This window comes from Cololabis saira, chromosome 6 (genome assembly GCF_033807715.1).
Source record: "Cololabis saira isolate AMF1-May2022 chromosome 6, fColSai1.1, whole genome shotgun sequence".
Classification (NCBI taxonomy): Eukaryota; Metazoa; Chordata; class Actinopteri; order Beloniformes; family Belonidae; genus Cololabis; species Cololabis saira.
Window position 1 is genome coordinate 16,131,289 of NC_084592.1, and position 8,637 is coordinate 16,139,925.

Here is an 8,637-nt window from a genome sequence, read left to right on the forward strand (position 1 = left end):
CAATCAAAATTTAAAATCTGTCTTGGAAATTGTGTTTCTTCATCCTCAAGCCAAAGAGGAGAGAGAACCATCCTGCTTGTTATCAGGAGTGGCAAAGAAGAATGAAAAGGTGGTGCGTGACATGGATGAGGACAGCGAGTCAGAGAGACAGATGGGTTCAAGGTGTGTGGCGGGGTTACATCAGGGATCAGCTCTGAGCCCCCCGGTGATGGACAGGTTGACAGATGTATTCAGGCAGGAGCCACCGTGGACTGTGATGTACACGGATGACATTGTGTGGTGAGATAATGGAGCAGGTGGAAGAAAGAACTGGAGAGAAGAGAATGGCAGTCAGCAGAAGGGCAACGTGGTGAATGTGAGTTAACAAGAGGTATGAAGAGAGCACAGGTTGGATGGTGGGTGTCATGGGTCATAAATAGCAGCTTTAGCAGGTGGCGTTGACACCAGTAAAAGGGGTTCACGGTTTGGAGTCAGTGGAGATGGAAAAAGGCGTGAAGCAGAACTGGAAGGTGCTAAACTTTGGGAATAATCAGGGTGGATGAGATTAGAGGTGAGAATATCAGACGATCAGTTCGGAGACGAAGTAAAAGCGGCAACGCTGACATGATCTGAGCACGTGGAGAGGAAGGTTAGTGGATGTGCTGGACAAAGGACATTGTCAGGCTGCCAGGCGAGAGACAAAAGAGGACCACAGAGGGGATTTAGGAGAGGATGTAGAGGCAGTTGGTCTGACAGAGGATGATGCAAGAGATAGAGATAGGGTTAAAAGAGGCAGACGGTCCTAAAATTAGGGCCTGAAATCATTGCCTAAAGGTAACTGTGACACAAATGCATATAAATGACCTGTTTCAGTCATCCAATAAAGAAAAACATCTGTAGTATTGATATCCCTTTTCCCCAGAAGTTAGTTTAAGTCTGCACGGGTGAAAATAAGCTCTTTTAGGTGATTTTCGTAATGTCCAAGTGCCGCAGACCTTATGTGACTCAGTGCGTGACTCAGTCAGTTGCCCGTTTCAAACCCCTCCCGATCTCTGACAGAGATTCAAACTGAGCTGCTGACTCGGCCATCCCACAACCGTTTTTGAGTCATTCTTTGGTGGATTTAAAAGCGCTGTGAGGTTTATCGCTACCTCGAAAGGTCAAGGCAGCGTATCCTTCAAGCAATCTGTAATGTGACCTGTAATAATTTAGTTTAATCAACAACTTCAGGCTACCTAGTCCATGAAATAGAAAAGCAAACCCCAAACTAGACTTGTAGTTCTCAAGACCGGTCTCGAGAACACTTTTCTGCGGTCTTGGTCTTTAATAATTGAGATGCCATTGCACACACCAAGGTGACCGAATATTGTGATCACCAGTTCTTCCTCTTGTTGATGTACAGTTTTGTAAACTATTTGTATTTTGCATTTGATTGAATGTTTTGGTGCATCTGCATGTGTGTCTGTATTAAATTACAGTATTGTGTTTATAAGGGCCTTGTTTGAATAAATATATGATTAATATTTGCATTTCGTTGTGATTGATTAAGCATCAGGACCATTTCAGTGATGCTGATATACGGTGTAATTCCGCTACTATAATGGTAAATAATGCAATTTCAAGTTGATAATTGTATCTTTAATATTTAAAATTCACATTTCATCTACAAATTAAGTACAATTTAAATCAGTAACATTTACTATTCATTCCTTTTCTGAGGTGGAGGGGGGTGTTGGAGCTGGTTATTCTGCTAGAGGACTTTGGGACTAGTTAGTAGTCGTGTCAATCCTTAAAAGCGCTGGAGTCAATCCTCCAATAGTGTAGAAATAGCGGTAGTGCAGTCGCCACACATATCTGATCTCAGCTGGTGGATGAAAACATTTATAGTGAGTTCAACATCATCATCCACTTCTCTGTGTTATTGTGCTGCAGTTGAATACAAGCTCATATGGAAACTAGCTGAACCAGGATGCTGCTGATGTTCTACAACTCACGCAGGAAGATGAAATAACTTGGTTTGTTTTTGGGTCTCGGTCTTGAGCTGAACTAGTCCTGGTCTTGGTCTTGATACTCTCTGGTCTTGGTAGTGTCTTGGTCTCGGTTTAGGCGTCTTGACTACAAGTGTACCCCAAACCATAATTGATAATATTTCCAACAACAAACTAATGTACAGCTGTTTTGTGTTTCTATATTGTTGTATTTTGTAATGACTCTAGACATAAATGTGCACATTTTCCTTGTAAATGAACTGTTTATCAGAATCAGAATCAGAAAAGGGTTTATTGCCAAGTTTGTTAACACACACAAGGAATTTGCTGTGGTGATTGGTGCACCACAATACAAATATAAAAACAAATATATAAGAGATAAAATAAAATGTATAAACAATAAAATAAAATGTATAAACAGAAAGTCACATATATATATACAGTCACTTAATCGCTAACAGTGGATAGTAATCATCTGTGTCAAAACTTTCATCTGCTGGATTGATGACGATGATCGTCTATAATGGTATTCTGATCGCAAAGATGTCAAGTCAGGAAGCAGAGGACCAACCGGGCCAACTCTACATCAGTGGTTTTGAGTAACAATATTAGTGATTGTACAGATTACTAAGGAAAAATTAGTCAACAGTATTACCCATCAACAAACAGCAGGGTGTTGGTAGGTACTAACTGTCAAACTCCAAGTCAGTCTACCTTTAGATGGAGAGATTTATTATGAAAGTAAGTAACATTACAGAACATTACCAAACATGTCTCCCCTAAACAAACTGACATCTGGGTCTTCAATTTACCTCCCCGGAATATATTCATCTGAAAGCCCTGCGGTACCGTTGAAGAGTCAAAAACTCCTCCCGTCTCTTCCTATAGAGACTTTCTCTTGACCTCCACGGAGAACATCACAAGGTCAAGGAAAGACGCCCTAAAATGTGCAGGAACTAATGAAAAAAAGACAAGGACCAAAGACTTTTAAAATATAATTTCTCCAGCCGCTCATCCTCATATTTATGCACACGAATCCCTGTTAGTTTGACTATATGAAAATAATCAAACTTAACTTAAACAATACAGCTGCAAAGGATCATGGGACGTAATTTTCCCCTTTCTTTCATGAATATGATCTATTAATTCTTGTGCTGATGGACATGGTAAAGGAAGCATTACATTTAGAAAATTCAGCCAGGGGCCTGTACTACGAAGCGGGATTTGGGGTTAGCGAGGTAACTTCAGGTTTAACCCTGGGTTTTCAGGACTACGACGGTGGTTCACTTCTTACCGGGGTACATCGCCATGGTAACTTATGCTGAACAGCTAACCTGCTCCGGAGCAGGTTATATTCGAGATACAGATCGCCGGGTATAAAAGCACCGCCCACTGACCAATCAGCTCTCTTGGAAAATGGCATGCCCTTTCGAAGAGAATCCAGTGGAGCTCGGTGCGCGGATCGTGAGAGGATCCCTCCGAAGAGAACGCGTATTCAGGGACCCTCCTGTCTTCTTCTTGTCATTTTTTTTTCTGTTTGCTGCAAGTAATGTCAATGCTATTTCATTGTGCTTTTGTATACTGATATCATCCTAAAACAGAGAGTGATAGAAACACTAAAGCCTTGTACTTGTTGTACTTCTAAGATATGAAAGTGAGCCTACTTACCGCTTTGAATTATGTTTTTATATTTATTTTTTATTTTCTCCCATGTGCGTTTCACTCCGCCGGGGTTGCAGCTGAAGGAATGAGGCTACAATTGTCATACACGCCATACGAATACATCTAAGCAACACATGCATTTAACAGAATAGACAACTGTAATTATAGTCAGATCTACTTATGCCCTAATGATGGGGCAGTGATGTTTATATCCCTATGAACTTACGCATTTATACAGTCAGCGATCTTTTGCCAGCTGTCTTTCCTGCATTTTGCAGCTGCAACTGTGTTGCTTTTTGCCTGTATTATATGCCTATATTCATCATATTTCCGTAAAATTATTGTTTGCTCTTCGCTACTGAAATAAGCGGCTCTGACAGCGGACTTCTCCATGCTTGCGATTGGTCATGCGCTGAAAACACCGCCCCTTTTATGTGCACGCGCTCATATCCAGATTGGAGAAACCTGGGTTGATATACCGAGTTGATAACCACCGTCGTGTGACCGCTTAGCGTGATTGCAATTGTCCGGGTTAGTGAATCTGGATAAGGAAAAGATATCCTGGGTATGTTGAACTTGCTTCGTAGTACAGGCCCCAGGTCTCATACAGTTAGGTCCATAAATATTTGGACACTGACACAATTTTCAGTATTCCAGCTCTGTACAACACCACAATGGATTTGAAATGAAACAATCAAGATGTGCTTCAAGTGCAGACTTTCAGCTTTAATTTGAAGGTATTTACATCCAAATCAGGTGAACGGTGTAGGATTTACAACACATTTTATATGTACCTTCCACTTTTTAAGGGACCAAAAGTAATTGGACAACTAACATAATCATAAATCAAATTGTCAATTTTTAATATTTTGTTGCAAATCCTTTGCAGTCGATGACAGCCTGAAGTCTGGAACCCATGGACATCACCAGACGCTGGGTTTCGTCCCTGGTGATGCTCTGCCAGGCCTCTGCTGCAGTTGTCTTCACTTCCTGCTTGTTCTTTGGGCATTTTCCCTTCAGTTTTGCCTTCAGCAAGTGAAATGCATGCTCAATCGGATTCAGGTCAGGTGATTGACTTGGCCATTGCAGAACATTTCACTTCTTTGCCTCTTTGGTTGCTTTCGCAGTATGCTTCGGGTCATTGTCCATCTGCATTGTGAAGCGCCGACCAATGAATTTTGAAGCATTTGGCTGAATATGAGCAGATAATATTGCCCGAAACACTTCAGAATTCATTCTGCTGCTTTTGTCAGCTGCCACATCATCAATAAATATAAGAGAAGACTTCACCAGAGGAAATACAGAGGAAATACAGATGGGTTACACAAGGTGTAAACCATTGGTGAGCCTCAAAAACAGGAAGGCCAGATTAAAGTTAGCTAAGAAACGTCTAAAAGAGCCAATGCAGTTCTGGAACAACATCTTATGGACAGATGAGACAAAGATCAACTTGTACCACAATGATGGAAAGAGAAGAGTATGGAGAAGGGAAGGAACTGTTCACTTTAATCTGGCCTTCCTGTTTTTGAGGCTCACCAATGGTTTACACCTTGTGTAACCCATCTGTATTTCCTCTGTATTTCCTCTGGTGAAGTCTTCTCTTATATTTATTGATGATGTGGCAGCTGACAAAAGCAGCAGAATGAATTCTGAAGTGTTTCGGGCAATATTATCTGCTCATATTCAGCCAAATGCTTCAAAATTCATTGGTCGGCGCTTCACAATGCAGATGGACAATGACCCGAAGCATACTGCGAAAGCAACCAAAGAGGCAAAGAAGTGAAATGTTCTGCAATGGCCAAGTCAATCACCTGACCTGAATCCGATTGAGCATGCATTTCACTTGCTGAAGGCAAAACTGAAGGGAAAATGCCCAAAGAACAAGCAGGAAGTGAAGACAACTGCAGCAGAGGCCTGGCAGAGCATCACCAGGGACGAAACCCAGCGTCTGGTGATGTCCATGGGTTCCAGACTTCAGGCTGTCATCGACTGCAAAGGATTTGCAACAAAATATTAAAAATTGACAATTTGATTTATGATTATGTTAGTTGTCCAATTACTTTTGGTCCCTTAAAAAGTGGAAGGTACATATAAAATGTGTTGTAAATCCTACACCGTTCACCTGATTTGGATGTAAATACCTTCAAATTAAAGCTGAAAGTCTGCACTTGAAGCACATCTTGATTGTTTCATTTCAAATCCATTGTGGTGTTGTACAGAGCTGGAATACTGAAAATTGTGTCAGTGTCCAAATATTTATGGACCTTACTGTATTTACCTGCTAGTGTTTATGTTATGTTTTTGTAATAATTGCTCGGGGGTCATGTTCTGGGTGGCTGGAAAGATCCTAGAGACAACTTCTGTTCAGTTGGTACAAAACGCCGCTGCTTGTCTGATCGTTGGCTCAAGAAAAATTTGAACATATCACTCCAATTCTGTCGTATCTTCACTGGCTTCCTGTTCAATATCACATTGATTTTAAAATTTTATTGCTGACTTTTAAGGCCCTAAATAACCATGCCCCTAGTTATTTTAAAGAACTTTTAACCCTCTACCTACCAGGGCACTCCCTCAGATCAGCAAGTAGTTCTGATCATTCCCAGGGCCCGACTTGTGACCAAAGGTGATGGAGCTTTTGCAGTCCGGGCCCCCAAACTTTGGAACTCTTTACTTGCTGAGATCAGGTCAGCTAAATCCCCCACTGCTTTTAAATCTTTAATAAAAACATTCCTTTTTAGAAAAGCTTTTATTGTGGTGTGAATATTATTAATTTTAGACTTGGTTATTGCTGTCTTATATTCTTATCCACTATGCACTGTATTTTTATCTTGATGTATTTTATTGTTGAATCTGAATCTTTATCTTTATTTCGGCTTGTACACACTTTTTACAAAATACCGGTAAGATGAAAAGGTAATAATTAAAAAAAACATTTCCTTTGCCGGAAAGCCGTAGCTTATAGTGCCTACCCTTTTTTCTTATGATCAGCTTAAATGTAAGACATCAGCATTACTCCGTTGAAACAAACTATACAAAAAAAGACAAAAATAAGTAAGACAAAACACAAAATTAACGTTTCACATTCTAGAATGTTCCCAATAGTATACTCTGGGAGTATACTATTGGGGTCAGTGTTGGGCCCCATCCTGTTTTTGATATATCTGCTCCCACTTGGCTACATCATCAGACAACACAAAATCAACTTCCACTGTTACGCTGATGACACTCAGGTCTATATAAAAACCCATCCAAATCCCTCTAAAACAGTCTCCTCCCTCAACACCTGCCTGGAGGACATCCGCTCCTGGATGAATAACAACTTCCTCCAACTCAACAGCAGCAAGACGGAGGCCATCATGATCGGTACCTCCCACCAACTCGCCAATGCTAGCAATGCTGCACTCTCCCTCGACGGTCAGCCCATCTCCTTCTCCCCTGTTCTTACCAACCTTGGAGTTAAGCTTGACTCATCCCTATCATTCCAACCTCACATAAAACACATCTGCAAGATATCCTACTTCCACCTTAAAAATATAGCCCGACTGAAGCCATCCCTCTCCAAAGGTGACTTAAAAAAACTGGTAAACGCCTTCATCTTTTCACGGATTGACTATGGCAATGCACTTCTCTCCGGTCTACCTGCAAAATCCATCCACTGCCTCCAACTGGTTCAGAACAGCGCTGCAAGATTGCTCACCGGTACCAAAAAGTCAGCACACATAACCCCTGTTCTGGCCGAACTCCACTGGCTCCCGGTCCACTACAGGATCCAGTTCAAGGTCCTCCTGACCTTCAAGGCCATCCATCAAAAAAGCCCCAGCTACCTAAGTGATCTAATCACTATTCATAAACCGGCACGCACCCTTCGCTCCAGCCACGCCACTCTCCTTCATGTCCCCTCTCCACGGCTCGTGACGATGGGACACCGTTCCTTCTCTGCCTATGGAACTCCCTACCTGACGACCTCAGGAATGCACCTTCTGTGGAGTCCTTTAAAACGGGCCTTAAAACACTTTTTTTACAAGCAGGCTTTCCCCTGAACTCTTCCCTTGACCCCTTTTGTTCACATATTTTTTAAATTTGTTATCTTTTTGCTGCCCACGTTTTATCTTACTTAGTAGCTAGGTTTTGTCTTAGTTTCTTAGTCTTGTTTTTAGTCTTCTTTGTAAAGCGCTCTGAGATCTGTCGCTTCAGGTGAAAAGCGCTATATAAATTTTAATTATTATTATTACTCTATATTCATAGTGTTTTATATTTATTTACAGTATTTTCTTTAAACATTTCCTTAAACTTGAAGATAGAACTACACATTTTTAGGTTATTACAACAACTATTCCAAATTTCTCTAGCCTTAACTGATGTACATCTCTTTTTAATATTGGTTCTTGCTGTCGTCATCTCAAACATGAGTTTCCCCCTCAGGTCATAGCGGGTTTCTTTTATCTGGAACAGGTCCTGAATGTAGTTTGGAAGCAGTTTCTGCTGGGCTTTAAAGGCAATTAAAACAGTTTTCTGCTCTGCTATATCATGGAAATTTAAAGTATTATATTTAATAAAGAGATTATTTGATGGTTTATAATAGTCAGATCTGTTAATTATCCTTAACGCTCTTTTCTGTAACAGAGGTTCTTGGGAAGCACTTTGGAACTTTGTTAAGAAAGGTGCTATATAAAAAAGGTTTATTATAATTATCCATCCATCCATCTTCTTCCGGTTATCCGAGGTCGGGTCACCGGGGGGGCTGTGGTGGGGGAAGCAGCCTAAGCAGGGAAGCCCAGACTCGTCTTTGCTCTTGCCACTTCGTCCAGCTCATCTGGGGGGATCCTAAGAATCCAGCGTTTTCTGGGTCTCAGCGTTTCCTCCCAGCGGGAAATGCTGGAAGACCTTCCCACCAGATGCCCGAGCCTCCTCGTCTGGCTCCTCTCGATGTGGAGGAGCAGCTCTACTCTGAGCTCTGCTCAGGTACCCATGAACCAAAGCTCTGATCTCCGTCTGTATGTTACTGCTC